Genomic DNA, 21,200 nt, shown 5'->3' on the forward strand with positions numbered 1-21,200 from the left:
TGGCCTTGGTTTATCAACTGTTAAACAGGAATGGGAAGTGACTTTTAAAGTCCCTATTAGCTCTGTTCTGACATGACTGTCTCTACTCTTGGATGAATTCATCCTGGCTTGTCTAAATGGGCAGCCTTTGGAGATTGGTTCACAACTCTGATAGAGGAGGAGGAAGAGTAAAGTGGCAGCAATTCTAGACAGTGCCTGTAGGGGGAACCAGTGCCCCACTGGACTCCAATTTTTGGCAGGCCAAGCCCAGACCAGCTTGCAGCAGGGCAAGGTGCAGTCAAAAACTCTCTGGACAGGTGTTCTCTTTCCCAAGGGGCAGCCTGCTTAATCTGAATGTCCAACAAAGCTGATATATGCAGGATGTCACCCCAGAGATCTGAGTTAAACACAGCTTTTTGGTTACTGGCCTCACTGACATCTTGAAATGCAACCAGCAGGGCTTTTGTGTTCTGGAGTCGGTCTATCCAACATGGCAGCCACTAGCTCCATGTGGCTTTTTAAACATTAAATTTAATTAATTAAAATTAACCAAGATTAAGAGGCAGTTCCTAGATAGCTATATCACCATATTTTAAGTATAAATGTATACAGGTGGCCATAACTTGTGGCTGCCATAGTGGATGGTTCAAGTATAGAACATTTCTATCATCATGGAAAGTTCTACTGGATAGTTCTACTGGTAGTCACATATTGAAGAAACCAAAGCCTCTTCTGACTTCTTCTTCCTCTTCCATTGCCTTTCTTTCTTCCCTTATGTTACAATGTCCTAGTAACATATTCTTAGAGGGTGAAAAAATGAGATATTTGATATGAAAGACCTGGCTTGAGACTCAGCTTCCCACACCCAAGTTTAGAAGAGTTACTTAGTGTTTGTTTCTATATCAACAAAATAAAAATAATTAAACTCAGCTCTCAGGGTTGTGAAGATCAAATGGGATAATAACCATGTAACTTTTGGTAAGTTATTCATTGCCCAAATTCCCACCAAGCAATGCACAGAGGGAATAGAGGGGAAGATGCCATTACATTTTTGTGTTTTTCTTTTTAAGTAATACATTTTAGATTTCTTTTGTTCTCATGCTCTCTCCTCCTCCATCCTGCCTATGTGACCTAAAGGTGGGCCAAAAGGTAGGGAAGAAGACTTCCAAGAGCACTGGTACAAAGGGAGCAGCCCAGGGGGAATTCATCAACAAGTTCTACAACTCCCTGAAAGGAGGAACAATTTCCTGGAGACAAGTGGCCTTGGCAACAGGCGGAGGAGGGGAAAGTGCTCTGAAGGTATTAGCATTTTATCTCCTCTTGAATCAACCCCCATCTTCCTGACCCAATCACCTATACTGTCTGTCCTTTTTCCCCCCGCCCCAACTCAGTACCTAGCAACATCTTGCTGTATATCTTTCCAATTCCCTCCTCCCCTTCCCCTCCCTGCCTCTCTCTCTCTCTCTCTCTCTCTCTCTCTCTCTCTCTCTCTCTCTCTCTCTCTCTCGTGCGCGCGCGCATTCAGGCATACATCTGCCTTTTTTCCTACAAAAGTGAAATTCTATACAGGTTTGCTTTTAACTTACCACAGTTTATATGACCAATTCAGTAATTCTTTGACTTCCTCCAGAAATTCCCTTACTATTGTAAATTAGATTATTCCAATAATTTGTTATTGTAAACAGAAATCACAGGCAGAAATGAATTAGCATTTAAAAGCAGGAGGAAAAAACGTCTTGCAAATTTGTGAAAGAGTGAATCTTTGGGCAGCTGAGACCCTCTATTGGCCCTAGACCCCTATTTCCCTTTGCAACTAGTGTTCTGCCTTCCCCACCCAATATGCCCTGAGGTCTGGCACATGCAGAATAAAATGGTCTATATCCCACCTCCACCCTCTCAAGGGTCCTGTATAGCCTCCCACCCCCACCCCAGTGCCCCTTCTCATCCCCTGGCCCCAGGATTAGGGAGGCTCAAGAGCTGCCTTCTCTTGGAAGCACTGTCCCCTTTGCAGGCATTTCAACGCCATCCCCATTTGTCCTTGCCAATATGAAGACACCTGGTGAATGGGAGGAGTTGGTGAGAGCTTTGTACCTCTCCACAGTCCCTGAATGGTGCCAGTGGTCATGGCCTGTCAATCAGGACCAGCTGGCATTTGTACAACAATGGTCACTGCCAAGCTACTTCCTGACAATCTAACAACTCACTCGAGCTGACAGTAAGGAACAAGGAGAATAAGCTCCCCTGTCTTCATCAGAGTAAAACTCATCCTTGTTCAAATCCTAGGTTCATCACTTATTAGCTGCGTGACTTTAGGAAATATTTTACCACCTCAGCACTTTAGTTTCTTCTCATGTAAAGTGGAGACAATGACATTCTTTCACGGTGTTGCTATGAGAATCAAATGAAATGACAAACACACATAGCACAGCACCTGCTTCATAGTCTTATCTTTATCTTGTCTCTGGTTTGATCTGGAGAACTGTAGCTTGTCTCTGCCCAGTTTTCCCATCTGTAAAATGGGGATAATAGTATTCCCTTGCCTCCTGGGGTTGTTGAAGGATAAAGGGAGTTAACATAACTTAGAACAGTGCTAGGCTAGTGGAAAGTGCTCAGTAAGTGTTGCCACTATTATTGATTTCAGAAGTATTTGCTAAGCACCTACTGTATGGCAAACACAGTGCCAGGAGTTAGAGAAATGGTAACTTATTAATCAGTCTACTTTTTACACACTCCAAAATGGACAGAAAGTTCTGCTATGCTCTGCTGCTGCCCCCTACACACACATACAGACAAGGACTCTCCCCAGTCACATTTCTGTTTAGGGTCCAGTTGGGTCTCTTTTGCCTCTGATGCCTAATTCCAAAGTTGTGGGAGGGAGGACTGATTCCAAGGATGGTGCCCGCTACACATTGGAAAAATTGTGCTGGAGTCATAGTTTCTTGGAGGAGAGGAATTCAGCTGTGAGAGAGCATTCAGTGATGCCTCCCACAGGTGTTCAGAGGTAACTGGCTGTGTGAGTGCCTTAGACAGGTCACCATTGGCCTGAGCAAAGCAATGCATTTAAAAATACATCCCTATTTCAAGTAAAAACACAGAGACGACGCCTTTCCATCTCTTTTGCTGTCACAGTTATTTGGATCCCTATCTTTTTTCCTCCAAGGAGCTGAAGACACCATTGACCTTGGATGGCAGTGTTCATCACTGAGTCCAATCTCAATGTGATTTACAGAAGGATGCATCATCTGGCCCAGGGTGTCCTCCCCTAGACAAACCTAGCTTTTCTGCACATCCCACTCTGTACACATTTTTGTATTCACTTTGTGTTTCTATTCCAGTGTCCTTAGGTAGAGTTTTATACATGTTCTCACATCAGCTCTTTGTATGTATGAAAGAGGGAGGCAGAGCCTGCAGGGAGGAGGGAGAGAGAATAGAGGGAAAAGGTGCAAAAGACACCCAACACATGAGGGGAGGCTAGGAGGATGTTTACCTGTCTGCTACCCAGGTGCATATGATGTTTTCTAGGGCAGAATGAGTTGTCTTGTGTTACGAGGGAGACAGAAGGCAGGGAACACCAACTGGCACAATAACTTCCCAGTAATGTTGTCAATAGACTGCATGAAACAGAACAGCAAGCTTCCACAAAACCTAGGAAAATATAGCAGGTGGGACTGCACCTGGGAGGGGAATGGATTGGTGGATGGTAGCTCATTAATATTATGCTGGAGAGTTACAATCACCAAAATAACCCTGGCTGCTCACAGAGGAACTGGAGACAAGGGGAACAGGGTTAAATCTGTTAAATCTTCTGTGTTACTGATGCTGGGTCTGGGTGGGGGCAGAAGATTGAGGTCAAAGGAAGCCCCTAGAAATTTGGAAGGGGTTCTCACAGTGTGGTGAGAGATTTTCATGTTTCAGTATTGAAAAAAAATTTGCATTTCAATAGGAAACTATGCCTCATCTAGAGAACCCCCTTCCGGGTTAGCTGACTCTAGCTTTGTGTTGCCTCTGTCTGGTTGTGGGGTTGTAGGTGAGAATAAGACACAGGCATGCCTGTTTGCTTTTCTAGGTTTCACAAACCCACTGAGGCCTGCAGCTTGTTTTAATGTTCCTTTTCTCTGACTTGGTTCTTTTCCAGTTCTGCCACCAGAGGGCGCAAGTTTGCCTTTCAGGGCAGCCGCCGGCCAATGCGGAAGGCAGGGCGCTGAGATCTGCCATTCCTGGATTGGAATCCTTTGTTAGCTTTGTGACCTTGAGGGAGACATAATTTCCCCTTTTGTGAATGTTGAAAATCACCTTGTAGGGTGGGCGTGAGGATTAAATGAAACCACCTGTGCTAAGCACCTAGCATTTAGTCAATGATTAATAATTGCAGCATCTCTCCTTCTTCATCCATTCAATACAATTATTGATCCATATTTCTTTATCATGGCTGACAAGGCCTTTGTCCTCAAGCATTCTACAATATAACAGGTGTCTTAGACATACACACACACACACACACACACACACGAATACAGGATATCTTCCACACCCCAGATCAAATTCATCTGAAATTCACTCTTGCATTTATGCATGAAAAGCCACATTTTGAAGAGGTAAGGTATGTAGCTACAATAACAACAAAACACTGGGAAGAGACTCATTCTGTTTTTTCTCTAGCTTTCTGAGAAGTTAAAAGCCATGTGCCAAATAACTAATGAGAGAGAATTTCATTTGTTCCCCTAACAAATGGTGGTGGTGGTGGTGGTGGGGATTACTGGGAATTGAACCCAGGGGCACTTTACTTTTGAGGTACATCCCTACCCTTTTTATTCTTTATTTTGAAATAGGGCCTTGCTAAATTGTTGAGGCTGGCCTCCAAACTGTGTTCCTCATGCCTCAGCTTCCTGAGTCACTGGGATATTATAAGTGTGTGCTGTCTTGTTTGGCTCTGTATGCTCCCTCCCCCGATTTTTATTTAAGACATTTTGCTACTGTAATCCTTCCACTATATCGCTATATGATATTATGCTTTTGTGCTTCTCTCTCTCTCTCTCTCTCTCTCTATATATATATATATATATATATATATATATATATATATATATGTATATATATATTTTTTTTAATCTATTATTCCCTACTGGGTTCTGCTGTAGAATAATCCACAGGAAAGATAATATGTTGCCCCCACAAAACTAATTTTAAAATTCTTTTTTCTCAAAGTGGGACCCACTGACCCTGGCTTAGTACAGCTCTCTCAGAATGGCCCAAGACTTGTGGACCAGAATGCCCTTCATGGAAGGTGCATGCAGAAGTGGTTAGAGCCAAGTTCGGAAGGAATTGCACATAACATTAAAGAGGTCAGTGTCTGTCCACAGGCAACGGGAGCCACAGAAGCCTTCTGAGCTGAGGATTGATGGGTGATGGGATGATATCACCAGCCACAACCTCTGGAAAGAGCAGGGTCCCTCCAAAGCTGGAGGCTAGATGACTTCATCCTCAGTGCCACTCCAAACTTCCTTCCCAATCCCACCTCCTCTTTTTTTATTCTCCCTCTGTTATTCACATTCATTCGTTCATAAATCCAACAAATATCTCTTAACCATATATCATATTGTGGATACTGATTTATGCTCTTGGGTTAGTTACTTGAAGAGTCTATGAGAGTGGGGAGCCTGAGTCTTAAGGAAAGACTGTACTTGTGCCTAGTTTGGCTTGGGTTTCCCTAAAAGTAGAGCCCAAAGTGAGGTCTTGGGTGCATGTTGTTTATGTTGTGGAGTGAACCTGGGAAGCAGCAGTGGGAAGCAGCAGAAGTGAAATGAGATGGAAGATAATGTCAACATTATCATGTCATCCATGGTTCTGCTGGACCCACCGGAAAAGCATGCAGAAGGCTTCCTAGAATTATCTAAATGAAAACTAGAGGCTGGGGCATCTATCCACTGGTTCCTTCCCTTTACTGGTTGAGAGTTGCCTGGGGATGTTAACTGGACCAGCAAACCAGGCTGCTTGCTCCCTGGCTGTGTGAAGAGCTCTGCCTTCAGAACAGACACAGGCAGAATGCGGAGCGCTTAGCACAGGGGGATGGGAATCTGAGCCAGCACAGAACTTTTCACTGCTGTGGATGCCCAAGAATATGTGATGCAGGTGCCAGAGGTGCCCCATGGGACCTTATTGAACTTTGCAATCATATTATAAGTGATATGGCCCCAGGTTGGGAAGTGTGCCCCTACTTAGGTGAGATGGTCTCTAGCTCAGATCCAGAATACTAACTTCTGTGCAAGACTCTGTTCTTAAGGATGTTTTTTGGGGGTACAGGGAGGGCTACTGGGGATTGAACTCAGGGGCACTTGACCACTAAGCCACATCCCCAGCCTTAGTTTTTTGTTTTTTGTTTTTAATTTAGAGACAGAGTCTCACTGAGTTGCTTAGCATCTCCCTTTTGCTGAGGCTGGCTTTGAACTCACGATTCTCCCGCCTTAATCTCCCCAGCTGCTGGGATTACAGGCATGCATCACCACACCTGGCATAAGGATGGGTCTAATTCAAAAGAGTGGAGCTTCCAGAAGTTGCAATGAGATCTGCTTTTTTCTTTGCACAGTCTAAGTGCCAATGGTACAGCTGAGATGGGGCTCAAGGAGTTTCCACCTTCATGGGAACATGTAGCTTTCTGTATTGTGTACCCCAACTGCTGATTTCTTTAAATTTTGATTTGCCAAATGGTGTTAGGATGCTTGGTGCTGTCATCCAGCTGGGGCCTTCTATCGGCATTGCTCAACATCGTGGTTGTACATAAATCCTGTCATCAAAACCTCTCTGCAGGCTCCAAGTTCCATTTAAAGTTCTCCTGTGTTAGTTGGAGCCAGCAGCAGAGCCTGTGACACGTAGAATGCCTGTCACTCTCCTTCGTGGCAGCCCAGATCCATTTAATTTAAGGATCTTGTGGCCAGGAATGTTATCTGAACTGTCACCATCATGCTGTGTTGTCCTTAAATGAATGACAGGAAATGGATCCATGAGCCCTGTCCGCTTCCTTGTTGGTGGCATCACTCCAAGCTTCTGCCATGAACTTGCGCCTATGAGTCACTGAGGAGGTAGAGAGAAGCCACTCGAACATCTCAACCAGATTTTGAAGGAGCTTTTCAGGAACCAGAAGCGTTCTCTTGATATGCATTTGTTCTTATCTCTGGCTGCTTCTGGAGTTGACTGTTGCTTACAGCCAGGAAGCTGGGCTAACATGGGCACCCGCCATTCTTCTGAGGGCACAGAGCCCTGTCACAAAAACCTGACACCTGAGAAATCAAAAGGCATCAGCCACTAGGCCTGGATTCCGAGTCCCCTCCCTGCTCAATGTACACAGCTTCATAGAACATCAGCATCAGACAGGTTAATCTGGGACAGCGATAGAGCAAGACCACACTATCATCCAGTCTCAGCAAAGACAAAAAGAACACAGGAAAACTACAAAGATGACCAAATGGCTCTTCTCCTGGCAAACAGGACTGGCATTTGCCAATTAATTACAGCTCTAGCCCTTCTGCTCCTCCGCTACCTCCTAGATACAGTTATTAAGATGCCTAATTGTAAAATTGTCCCACTTTCTGACAGCGTCCTATTCAGAGCAATAGGCTTCCTAAACTATCCCCAGGTCACCTAACCCAAACCCTGAGGTCCTAAGAAGCCCCTCTGAACACCCTCCTGTGAAACACCCATGAATCCCAGTAGCATGTGGTCTTGTTGCAGCGAGTGCCAATACACCCCACTTTGACCATAGGTGTGTTCCTGGTGGACAGAAGCCTAAAGGAAGATGGCTAGTGTTGATCTATTAAAAAAGGAAGGGGATATTCCCAGCTCCAGAATTGCTCACTAGGGTCCATTTGGGCTCTGTCCCTGAGGGAACTTTTGTTAGTTGGTTTCTACTGCAGATGTTTTTGGTGTCCCATGTCACATCCCTGGCCCTCCATGGGATTTCAGCTCAGCTCTGGTGGACACTTCCATATGGGCTCAGATGCATCTTACCCAACATCCAAGTTAGGCCTGGGCCTCTTCAGTTTTCTGCCTTGAAGCTTCAGAAGCCTTGGAGCCTGCTCTCCTCTTGCAAGTGCTGTCTGCAAGGTCTATTGGTCCTGGATGTAAACTTCAACCAATAAGGATGAGAGTTTGTTAAAAAAAAATGCCCCAGCCTGCTGCCCATTAGATGGATTGCTTGGAACATCTGGTTCTGCCAGCCTCTCAAATTTGGAAGCATCCAACTCCATTGCTCACAACACCCTTATATCGGCTTTTCTTCTTTCCCTGTCTCACTGTCTATGCTCCCTCACTCTTGCTTCCTGGGGTTACCTCCCAAATAAACTACCAGCATCCAAGGTCCTATTAGGGTTCTACTTCTAGATGACCCCAAAATAATGTCTCTCTAGCAATCTTCACTACCATCTCCTTCCTACAGAATTTTAAAAAATAATTTTATTTGTTCTTTCTAGTTATATATAACAGTAGAATGTATCTTGACATACTATAAATACACAGATTATAACTTCTCATTCTTGTGGTTGTATATGATGTGGAGTTTCACTGGTCATGTATTCATATATGAACATAGGAAAAAGTTTTGTCTAATTCATTATACTGTCATTCCTATTTCCATCTCCCCTCCCTTCCCTTTATTCCCCTTTGTATAATCGAAAGTACTTCTATTTTCCACCTCCCCACTTATTGTGTGTTAGCATCTACATATCAGAGAGAATGTTTGGCCTTTGGTTTTTGGAGATTGGCTTATTTCACTTAGCATGATAATCTCCAGTTCCATCCATTTACCAGCAAATGCCATAATTTCATTCATCTTTATGGATGAGTAATATTCCATGGTGTACATATACCACATTTTCTTTATCTGTTCATCTGTTGGAGGGCGCCTAGATTGGTTTTATAGCTTAGCTATTGTGAATTGAGCTGCTACAAATATTGACGTAACTGAGTCATTGTAGTATACTGATTTTAAGTTCTTTCGGTATATACCCAGGAGTGAGATAACTGGGTCAAATGGTAATTCCATTCTAAGTTTTCTGAGGAATCTTCATACTGCTTTCCAGAAGGGTTCCACCAATTTGCAGTCCCACCAGCAATATATGAGTGTCCCTTTTTCCCACATCCTTGCCAACATTTATTTTTATGTATTCTTTTTTATTGGTTGTTCAAAACATTACAAAGCTCTTGACATATCATATTTCATACATTAGATTGAAGTGGGTTATGAACTCCCATTTTTACCCCAAATACAGATTGCAGAATCACATCGATTACACATCCACATTTTTACATAATGCCCTATTAGTAACTGTTGTATTCTGCTACCTTTCCTATCCTCTACTATCCTCCCTCCCCTCCCCTCCCATCTTCTCTCTCTACCCCATCTACTGTAATTCATTTCTCTCCTTGTTTATTTTCCCATTCCCCTCACAACCTCTTATATGTAATTTTGTATAACAATGAGGGTCTCCCTCCATTTCCATGCAATTTCCCTTTTCTCTCCCTTTCCCTCCCACCTTATGTCTCTGTTTAATGTTAATCTTTTATTCCTGCTCTTCCTCCCTGCTCTGTTCTTAGTTGCTCTCATTATATCAAAGAAGACATTTGGTATTTGTTTTTTAGGGATTGACTAGCTTCACTAAGCATAATCTGCTCTAGTGCCATCCATTTCCCTGCAAATTCCATGATTTTGTCATTTTTTAGTGCTGCGTAATACTGCATGGTGTATAAATGCCACATTTCTTTTATCCATTCATCTATTGAAGGGCATCTGGGTTGGTTACACAGTCTAGCTATTGTGAATTGTACTGCTATGAACATCGATGTGGCAGTATCACTGTAGTACGCTCTTTTAAGGTCTTCAGGGAATAGTCCGAGAAGGGCAATAGCTGGGTCAAATGGTGGTTCCATTCCCAGCTTTCCCAGGAATCTCCATACTGCTTTCCAAATTGGCCGCACCAGTTTGCAGTCCCACCAGCAATGTACAAGAGTACCCTTTTCCCCACATCCTTGCCAGCACTTGTTGTTGTTTGACTTCATAATGGCTGCCAATCTTATTGGAGTGAGATGGTATCTTAGGGTGGTTTTGATTTGCATTTCTCTGACTGCTAGTGATGGTGAGCATTTTTTCATGTACTTATTGATTGATTGTATGTCCTCCTCTGAGAAGTGTCTGTTCAGGTCCTTGGCCCATTTGTTGATTGGGTTATTTGTTGTCTTACTTGTCTAATTTTTTGAGTTATTTGTATACTCTGGATATTAGGGCTCTATCTGAAGTGTGAGGAGTAAAAATTTGTTCCCATGATGTAGGCTCCCTATTTACCTCTCTTATTGTTTCTCTTGCTGAGAAAAAACTTTTCAGTTTAAGTAAGTCCCATTTGTTGATTCTTGTTATTAACTCTTGTGCTATGAGTGTCCTATTAAGGAATTTGGAGCCCGACCCCACAATATGTAGATCGGAGCCAACTTTTTCTTCTATCAGATGCAGAGTCTCTGATTTGATATCTAGCTCCTTGATACATTTTGAGTTAACTTTTGTGCATGGCGAGAGGAGGGGATTCAGTTTCATTTTGTTGCATATGGATTTCCAGTTTTCCCAACACCATTTGTTGAAGATGCTATCCTTCCTCTGTTGCATGCTTTTAGCTCCTTTATCAAATATGAGATAGTTGTAGCTTTGTGGATTAGTCTCTGTGTCCTCTATTCTGTACCATTGGTCCACCCGCCTGTTTTGGTACCAGTACCATGCTGTTTTTGTTACTATTGCTCTGTAATATAGTTTGAAATCTGGTATCGCTATACCGCCTGATTCACACTTCCTGCTTAGAATTGCTTTTGCTATTCTGGGTCTTTTATTTTTCCATATGAATTTCATGATTGCTTTATCTATTTCTACAATAAATGCTGTTGGGATTTTGATTGGCATTGCATTAAACCTATAGAGAGCTTTTGGTAATATCGCCATTTTGATGATGTTAGTTCTGCCTATCCATGAACAGGGTATATTTTTCCATTTTCTAAGATCTTCTTCTACTTCTCTTTTTAGGATTCTGTAGTTTTCATTGTATAAATCTTTCACCTCTTTTGTTAGGTTGATTCCCAAGTATTTTATCTTTTTTGAGGATATTGTGAATGGAGTGTTTTTCCTCATTTCTGTTTCAGAAGTTTTGTTGCTGATATACAGAAATGCCTTTGATTTATGCGTGTTGATATTATATCCTGCCAGTTTGCTGAATTCATTTATTAGTTCTAGTAGTTTTTTTGTAGACCCTTTTGGGTCTTCTAGGTATAAGATCATATCATCTGCAAATAGTGATAATTTAAGTTCTTCTTTTCCTATTTTTATGCCTTTAATTTCTTTCGTCTGTCTAATTGCTCTGGCCAGTGTTTCGAGAACTATATTGAATAGAAGTGGTGATAGAGGGCATCCCTGTCTTGTTCCAGATTTTAAAGGGAATGCCTTCAATTTTTCTCCATTCAGAATGATGCTAGCCTGAGGCTTAGCATAGATAGCTTTTACAATGTCAAGGTAAGTTCCTGTTATCCCTAGTTTTTCTAATATTTTGAAAATAAAGGGATGCTGTACTTTGTCGAATGCTTTTTCTGCGTCTATCGAGATGATCATATGGTTCTTATTTTTAAGTCTATTGATGTGGTGAATAACATTTATTGATTTCCGTATATTGAACCATCCTTGCATCCCAGGGATGAATCCTACTTGATCATGGTGCACAATTTTTTTAATGTGCTTTTGTATCCGATTCGCCAGAATTTTATTGAGGATTTTTGCATCTAGGTTCATCAGAGATATTGGTCTGCAGTTTTCGTTCTTTGAGGTGTCTTTGTCTGGTTTAGGAATCAGGGTGATGTTGGCCTCATAGAATGAATTTGGAAGAGCTCCCTCTTTTTCTATTTCCTGAAATAACTTGAAAAGTATTGGTTTTAATTCTTCTTTAAAGGTTTTGTAAAACTCTGCTGTATACCCATCCGGTCCTGGGCTTTTCTTGGTTGGTAGTCTTTTGATTGCTTCTTCTATTTCATCCATTGATATTGGTCTGTTTAAATTGTGTGTATCCTCCTGACTCAGTCTGGGCAAATCATATGACTTAAGAAATTTATGGATGTCTTCACTATCTTCTATTTTATTGGAATATGGGTTTTCAAAATAATTTCTAATTGTCTTCTGTATTTCTGTAGCATCTGTTGTGATATTGCCTTTTTCATCCCGTATGTTAGTAATTTGAGTTCTCTCTCTTCTTCTCTTCGTTAGCATGGCTAAATGTCTGTTGATCTTATTTATTTTTTCGAAGAACCAACTTTTAGTTTTGTTAATTTTTTCAATAGTTTCTTTTGTTTCAATTTCATTGATTTCCGCTCTGATTTTAATTATTTCTTGCCTTCTGCTACATTTGCTGTTGTTTTGCTCTTCCTTTTCTAGGGCTTTGAGATGAAGTGTGAGCTCATTTATTTGTTGGTTTTTTCTTTTTTTGAGGAATGACCTCCAGGCGATGAATTTCCCTCTTAAAACTGCTTTCATTGTGCCCCATAGATTCCGATATGTTGTGTCTGTATTTTCATTTATCTCTAAGAAGTTTTTGATTTCCTCCTTTATGTCTTCTGTAACCCATTGATCATTCAGTAACATATTGTTCATTTTCCATGTGATGTAGGATTTTTCCTTCCTTCTTTTATCATTGATTTCCAGTTTCATTCCATTATGATCAGATAAAATGCATGGTATTATCTCCACCCCTTTATATTTACTGAGGGTTGCCCTATGGCATAATATATGGTCTATTTTTGAGAGGGATCCATGTGCTGCTGAGAAAAAAGTATATCCATTTAATGATGGTTGATATATTCTATATATGTCAGTTAAGTCTAGGTTATTGATTGTGATATTGAGTTCTATAGTTTCTTTATTCAACTTTTGTTTGGAGGATCTGTCCAATGGTGAGAGAGGTGTGTTGAAGTCACCCATAATTATTGTGTTGTGGTCTATTTGATTCTTGAACTTGAGGAGAGTTTGTTTTATGAATGTCACAGCACCATTATTTGGTGCATAAATATTGATAATTGTTATGTCTTGTTGGTGAATGGTTCCTTTTAACAGTATATAATGTCCTTCCTTATCCCTTTTGATTAACTTAGTCTTGAAGTCGATTTTATTTGATATGAGGATGGCCACCCCTGCTTGCTTACGAGGACCGTGTGCGTGGTATATTTTTTCCCAACCTTTCACCTTCAGCCTGTGTATGTCTTTTCCAATCAGATGTGTCTCCTGGAGGCAACATATTGTTGGATTTGTTTTTTTAATCCATGTTACCTGCCTATGTCGCTTTATTGGAGAGTTTAAACCATTAACGTTTAGAGTTACTATTGATATATGGTTTGTACTGCCAGCCATGTTTGATTATTTATCTTTTTTTTTTAATTTAGTTTGTTTCTCCATGATTAGCTTTCCCCCCCGCCCTCTGTCATTACCGAGGCACTTCCTACTGATGGTTTTGGTTGTTGTTTTTCATTTCTTCCTCGTGTAGTGTTTTGCTCAAGACGCTTTGCAATGCTGGTTTTCTGGCTGCAAATTCTTTTAGCTTTGGTTTATCATGAAAGATTTTTATTTCTTTGTTGTACCTGAAGCTTAATTTTGCTGGATACAGAATTCTTGTTTGGCATCCATTGTCTTTCAGTGTTTGAAATATGTTGTTCCAGGATCTTCTCGCTTTCAGTGTCTATGATGAAAAATCCATTGTTAACCTTATCGGTTTACCCCTGAATGTAATCTGCCTCCTTTCTCTTGTAGCTTTTAATATTTTCTCTTTGTTCTGTATATTGGCTATCTTCATAACAATGTGTCTTGGCATTGGTCTACTGTGATTTTGTGTGCTCGGTGTCCTGTATGCATCTACAATTTGTATATCCGTTTCCTTTTTTATTTCTGGAAAGTTTTCTGCAATTATTTCATTCAGCAGGTTACTCATTCCCTTGGTTTGAATCTCTGTACCTTCCTCTATCCCGATGACTCGTAAGTTTGGTTTTTTTATGTTATTCCATAACTCTTGGATGTTTTTCTCATGATTTTTTACCAGCCTTTCTGAGTTGGCTAGACTCTTTTCAAAATGACATATTTTGTCTTCATTATCTGACGTTCTGGCTCCTACTTGCCCCACTCTGTTAGTGATACTCTCAATTGAGTTTTTAATTTGGTTTATCGTTTCCTTCATTTCTAGAATTATTGTTTGATTATTTTTTATAATCTCTATCTCCTGATAAAGATGCTTAACTTCTTTTTTTATCTGTTTATGTAATTCATTTTCAATGTGTTCTTTCACTGTTTGGATTTGCTGTCTCATATCCTCTTTAAGGTTCCATTCCATCTGTCTAAGGTATTCCTTGAGTTCTTTATATGACCATTTTTTGATGACTCTAGGTCCTCCTGAATATTTAGGCTGTCCTTCATTGTTTGTACTCCTTTTCTTCCTTGCTTTTTTATGTTGCTCATGTTACTTCTTGTTGTGTTTGACTGCTGAGTTACTGTTTACTCTTATAAATTTATTTGATGTTTGGGAGGAAAGATATTAGAAGGGAAGGGAAGAAGTCACTAAAGAGAATGAGAGTAGGCAGGTAGAATTCAAGGAAGGGGGAATAAGAAAATTGAAAAGAAATGAAAAGACAAAATAGAAAAAAAATAGAAAATAAATAAATAAAGAAAAAAATTTTAAAAAAATAATAATGATAATAAAAAAATGAACATTAAAATAAAAATAATAATAATAAAATTTAAAAATTTTAAAAAATTAAAAACATTTTTAAAAAGTTAAAGAACAACAACAAAAAAATGAAAATGAAAGAAAAAAAACCCAAATAAAAATAATAATAATAATAATAATAATAATAATAATAAATGCAGTCATAGAGTTCGATTAACTTCTCTTCCAGTAGGTGGAGCTGTGCCCACTTGGCCAAGCTTCTCCTCTCAATAGGTGGGAACCAATAACTGTGCAGCAGCTCTTCCTCCCAGACTGGGCGGGTCTCCAATCCTGAGTGTCTAGGGCCTTCTCTTGTGTTTCCTCAACCCCGCTCACCTCTGACGCTCACCGCAATACTGGCTACACGCCAGTTCTGCTGCTCCTGGGAGCCCTGTTTTCATGAACGCCTGGGCACACTCTCCCTCTTTGCCTCCCTCAGACCCTAAGTTTGTAGAGCTTGGGGCTGAGAACCCCCAGTGAATTTGCTTGCCCTCCAGTAGCCACGCCCCCGGTATCTGGTGCAAGAGACCTCAGTTGTCAGCATTGGTGGGAGCGGTAGCCGGGAGTTCCGCGATGCGAGTCCCGCTCCACTCCTGATTCCCTCGGTCTGGCTATCGCGCTCATGGAAGAGCTGGGAGGGGCCCTTATGGGAGTGCTGGGAGGGGCCCTTAAGGTTTCCCCGCTGTGTGGACAGGGATGGCTAGGGGATTACACACCTGTCACCGCAGGTTTCAATGAAGTTATCTCCTCCGCCCGTGACGTCAGTTCTCTGCCATGGTGGTATCCCATGCAAATGGTGACCGTTCGTTCCCTTTGCCGGGTGACCAATGCAACGGGTGGGTCCTGACTGTCTCTCCCAAGCCCCATTTCAATCCTGTGGCCACTGCCTATGAAGGCTGGGTTGGCTTTTACCTCTGTAAGTTCAGAAGGGCCGACCAGTTATTTCAGCGGGATCATTAGTGCTGAGTCAGGAGAAGCAGGCGAACCGGAGCTTGAATGCAGCCAATCTGGGCTCGGTGTGTGTTCTGAGAGGCCCAAACTGTTCGCCCCAGATCCACATCAGCTCAGCATTGCCTAGTGATCCTGAGCAAACAGCATTTAGACAGTTTACGACTCCCTATGCCCACACAGCTGAAGAGGTCAGAGACTTGATCTCTCCACGCCCGCCGCCATGTTGGATCTGTTATGTATTCTTGATAATTGCCATTCTGACTGGAGTGAGATTAAATTTCCATGTATTTTTAACTTGTATTTCTCTAATTGTTAGAGATGTTGAACATTTTTTCATATATTTGTTGACTGATCATGTTCTGTGAAGTGTCTCCTGCAGAATTTCTTAACCACAATGTTGACTAGAACTGTTTCCACCTCCAGCTCCATCCAATTATTTCCCAAGTTCCTGGTCCCAGGAATTGGTTCAGGGCAGGCATCATCTGTTCAGTCAGGGTGAACCTCAGAGTTTTTCATGGGGATTCTGGGACATAGACTCAGTCTTGGACTTGGTTTAAAGATGGCTGCACATTTTCTGCTCTTCCTCCTTTTGATAAGTGAGGCTTGTTTCCTCGCTGGTCTGGGATTGTTTTGAGCAAAGTGGAGAAGACACTACTTTAATTCCAAGTTGGCCTTTAAGAGGGCTGGTGAGTTCCACATTGATCTCTAGGTACACCGAGGCACAGTCTAAGAAACATGACTACTCTCCTGCAGAAAACATGGGAGTTGAAGTCCTGAGATGACATGGAGAGGCAAGAGACTCTGAGCCCAGCCTGCCTGACATCCTGCCATGAGAGTTCACCTCTTTAGAACCCTATAGATTAGAACAACCACAGCTGAATGCCATGGAGTGATACCACTTGGTACCCTGTGAGGCAGAGGAACTGCCTTGTTGAGCCATGCCTCACTCTAGCCCCACGAAACTGTGAGTGATAATAATGAAGCAGTTGTTGTTTTAAGCTGCTAAGTTTAGGTGTAGTTTGTTACGCAGCGATAGATAACTGAGCAGTGTAGGGGTGGATGTGAGGTATGGAACTGTTGCAGCCACATGGGAAGAACTTAAATCCATCTCTAAAGAGATCAGGATAAAGGCTTTTTACATTTGAATGCAGATAAGTACTCTCAGGTGTCTAAGCTGAGGGTACGTTCTGTGAATTTTACTTTCCATCTTCATTCTACTGGATTCTAGGTCCAAAAGAAAGCTCTTACCATTTCAATTCAAGTTCAGTAAGGATATATTATGTGCCTATGCAAAGTCGGATATTGTGTTAGGAACTCTGGTGGAAGAAATGTGTGGGATACCTGTTATACAAAGTGTTCTATGTGAAACCAGAGCTATATACACATTTCTCCACAAATGGGGCACTTAACTCAGCCTGGGAGTGTGAGGAAGAATTTAGAGAGATTATGCATGAATTGGGTCTTGCCTGCTGACTAGGAGTAGGCTGGTATAAGAGGGTAGGGCACTCTGGGCAGAAAGCATGGCAAAAGCAGGGAAAAGAAAAGAGTATTGTATTGGGAATGACAAATTGTTTGATATTCAGAGATGGTGCAATGGGTGTCAGAAGTTTAGTCCAGAGGGTGGCCGAGCATGCAGGAAGACTGTTCCAGGGAGCCTGAATGTGTTCCTCTGAATGTGATGGGGCATCAGGGAAGGGATTTCAGCGGGGAAGCTCTTTAGATGGATCATCTGAAGTTCAAGGGTATCGGGGTCAAAACTGGAGACATACCTGGGAGCTATCAGAATATAGGTAGATTGTTACTACCAAAGATGTGCTTTCAGGGTCACTGTATGCTGAACATATTCTCGTGGCACTGTTGGAAAAAATAATTTTTCTTTATAAATCTAGGTCTATTTTGTGTACCACTTGGCAAGTGCATCAAAAGGCACATTCATTTGCTTTCCTGGAATTGTTTTTGAAGTATCTCTGCCTTCCCAGAAACCAGAAAATACACACTCAACTTTGAATCTGTGCTGACATGAAATACAGTGAAGATGGTATTTTGTAATTTTCTGATTCATAGATGACTCATCAAGATGTCCAAAGTCAGTGGTTCAGAAAACACATGAGATAAGGACCTAGAAGTGTCCCTGCATGTAATAGGCATTCAATAAATATTTATTGTTTTTAATCTGGAAAGTGATCCTAAGAGATAACTAACTAGAATTTACTCTGAAAAAAAGCATTATAATCTGGGTCCTAAACATGATTATAAACATGTCACCCAGAAACTTTGTACTTTGCAGATAACTTAAAGCATAGCCATTGAAATTAGCTGTAGCACAGTGCCCAGCTCCGCTGAGTATTGGCCAGATGCTGCTCTTTCTGTGGTTACTGAGTGGACTAGGAGGAGAATTGGAAGCTAAGTGTTGAAGGATTTTGTCTTAAGCACCTGCCTTATAGGAAAGTCTTGAGAAAATACAGAGGCCCCCTGACACTATCATGTAATCCCTTTTGCCACTGAAGGAAAGCAAACTGGATTAAAAGGCTGTCACTGTTATTATAAGCAAGATTTTCAACTAGCTTCCTACGTCATAGATTTTCATGTGATATACAACAAAGGAAGACATCATCATAAATCCCATGTGAATCCCCTTAAGCCTTATTTTTACCCATTTCTATTTGGATGATCACTATTCAATTTCATTTTCTTTACTGATTTTTATAAGCCATGACTACTTGCTTTTATGTTTCTTTTAGAAAGCAAGTAGGAACCTATTTCTCATAGTCAGAAATGAGCAGTTCTATTGGTTGTCATGCTTAGGCCACAGTTTTTGCTGGAAGATGTGGAATAAGAGAGATCAGAACACCTTTGCTTCTTATAATGTTTGACTAACTCTAGAGGCAGTGTTTCAGATCCAGATGGCAAGTGCCTTTCTTGCCCTCCATGTACACTAAACTGAGTACACTGAGCTGGTTCTGAAGCAGTTGATAATTCCTACCTTGGTCAGAAGACAGAATCTAGAGCCTGGCACAGTGGCACACCTGTAATCTCAGTGGCTTGGGAGGCTGAGGCAGGAGGATCCTGGGTTCAAAGCTAGCCTCAGCAACTTAGTGAGACCTTAAGAAACTTAGCAAGACCCTGTCTCAAAATAAAAAATAAAAAGGGCTGGGGATGTGACTCAGTGGTTAAGCACCCCTGGGTTCAATGAAAAAAAAAAAAAAGAGGCATAAGCTAAGTGAATAATATCCAGGAAGTGTGAGCACAGAATTTTATAAGTTTCCATCTCTGAGTGGTGTAGGTTTACCTCATAATGATAAAAGACAGAAGCAGAATTCAGTTTTGCCTGAGAAAGGAGGCATCCCCCCAATGAAGATGATGTTATAGGCCACTTATCAGCCAAACTCCCTTTCTCAGCTCCCAGAACCCTGATAGGTTCTGGGTGTCCGTGTGCTCTTTCTCCTTTTGCAGGGGCACTTTCTTAGTTACTCTCCCAGCCTCCTTTGCTGCTTGGTGTGACCATGTGACAGTTATGGCCAATGAGACAGAAGGAAATGTCTGCTGGTGGGCTTCTGGAAAAATCTTATTTTTTCAATGGATGTTAGAGAACTTGCTTCTGATGCTTCTTTCCATCCTCTTTGGGTTATTGGAGCAAAGGTGTGATGTATGTATTGTTGTGTCCATGTTGGTCCACAAAAATAAAGATATCAGAACAAAAAACAACAGGAATAGTGAATGGAAGGTTAAAGGAAAAAAAAACCCAGATTACAGATGCCTATGAGCTATTGCACCAAGAATGAAATTGCCTATCTTCAGCTTGGGCATATGAAATGACAAAAGATCATTATTCTTTATTTCCTGGGGGTTGGTTATTCTGTTACTTGCCCCTGACCTCATCCCAACTGATGCACCAATGTTAGCACACCCTGAAACAACGTAGCCCTTATTTTTACCTATTCCTATTTGAATGGTCACTGTTTGGCTTCATTTTCTTTACTCACAGGTACTGTGAAACAATGAAACAGGGAGGTTAAAAGCAGAAGTCTTGGAACCAGATGATCCAGCTCTAGAACTTTCTAGAAAATTTAGAAATTTCTTCTAGCCCTTGAGAAAATTTACAAATGGAAGACTTACTCCTCAAAAATGAAATGAGCTAATTTAAAGTGGGGATTATAATGATGCTTACTTCCTTGGCCTACAGCGATTATAAAAAGAAGTAAGGTAGATAAAGGGTCTAGCAATGGCTTTGAAGTCTGGTTATTACTGGTATTTCTTCTAATGATGGGTGCATATGTTTAGTCACAGAGATCTTACTCTCTGTTGCCCAATCAGTGTCCATGTTTTTTTTTTTTTCCTACTTGATTTTTCTCCCAGTTCTTGAAACGTCATGCTTCTATATCTCCTTTTCTCTTCCACAGTAGAATCCATGCAATCAAGCATTCAACCCTAAGGGAAGTGCTAAGAGCAAACTAAGGAAGTGTGGACCATGGCTCTTTGCTAAAGGAAGCCTATTGCTTAGTCTAGACAATAAGTCTACCAGGAGCCATACTGAATAACAGCGTAGGACAAGAACCACCTTCAGGCAACATGTATCACATTTCCCCCTGGATCCCACCTGCAAGACTGGAGCGACCTGGGTAGGGAGGCAGATGGATTGGAGAAGGCTGCTAAGAGACCTGACCAGATGGGGTTCTGAGGGGGGTCATTGTCAAGGGCACAGAGCTGGAACCTCAAGGAGACACTGGTGGCTCCACCACCAGGCAAACCAACCCATCAAGGAGATCCTCCAAGAGCCTCCCTGGAGAGGACACACTGGAAGAGTTGACTGGAGAGGGAAATTACCTTCCCAATGAGCCGTCAGAATAGGGATTTCTCATCCTTCTGTTACATCAAACATCGGACGAATGTTGGTGGTGGTGGGGAGATTCTCCAAGATAAAAGTAAATAAGGGTTTGGGGATGTAGCTCAGTGGTACCAGCACTCACCTAGCATGTGTGAAGCACTGGGTTTGATCCTCAACACCACATAAAAATAAATAAATAAAATAAAAGTATTGTGTCCACCTATAACTAAATATATACAGCCTGAGCTGTGACTTTCCCCTGTCTACACAGATCGCTGATGCTGCCTGTCCCTGGTACATGGCCAACACTCACTGGACAATGACATCTGGGGTCAGCAGCATGGGGAGTAGTGCAGTAGAGAGAGGGTTGGATCTCTTTGGAACTCTCCACAAGTTGGGGGAGAGGGAGCTGCCTCGGGCTCTTCATTTTCTCTGGTATCAGCCTTGGATATGCTAACACTGATAGTCAAAAGTATATGATGAATCCAACAGCCTCAGAGTAACAGGCAGCAGGCACCCTTGGGTTTGGCTGCTCAACATTTTATAGGCCAGTGTTGTTTTCTGAGCACAAGAAGTAAGGTTTGCTGGCCTCATGTAGCCTTTGCCTCAAACCCTGCTTTTGGAAGTTCCTTTTCCTTGGCTTGGCTTCTGCTGTGAGTGTTTTGAAGTCTGGCGAAATTGAAAGCCAG

General features: G+C 41.7%; 1 long non-coding RNA gene across 1 annotated transcript; it reads left to right on the forward strand.

The window, feature by feature from the left end:
- Positions 1 to 1,127: 1,127 nt before the first annotated feature.
- On the forward strand, positions 1,128 to 20,712 carry LOC308645886. Its single transcript, XR_014021287.1, has 3 exons — positions 1,128 to 1,278; positions 5,185 to 5,321; positions 20,087 to 20,712. It is a non-coding gene; the product is annotated as an uncharacterized lncRNA (long non-coding RNA).
- Positions 20,713 to 21,200: the final 488 nt, after the last annotated feature.

Source organism: Spermophilus citellus (assembly GCF_964194105.1).
Source record: "Spermophilus citellus genome assembly, chromosome: 3".
In the NCBI taxonomy this organism is placed as follows: Eukaryota; Metazoa; Chordata; class Mammalia; order Rodentia; family Sciuridae; genus Spermophilus; species Spermophilus citellus.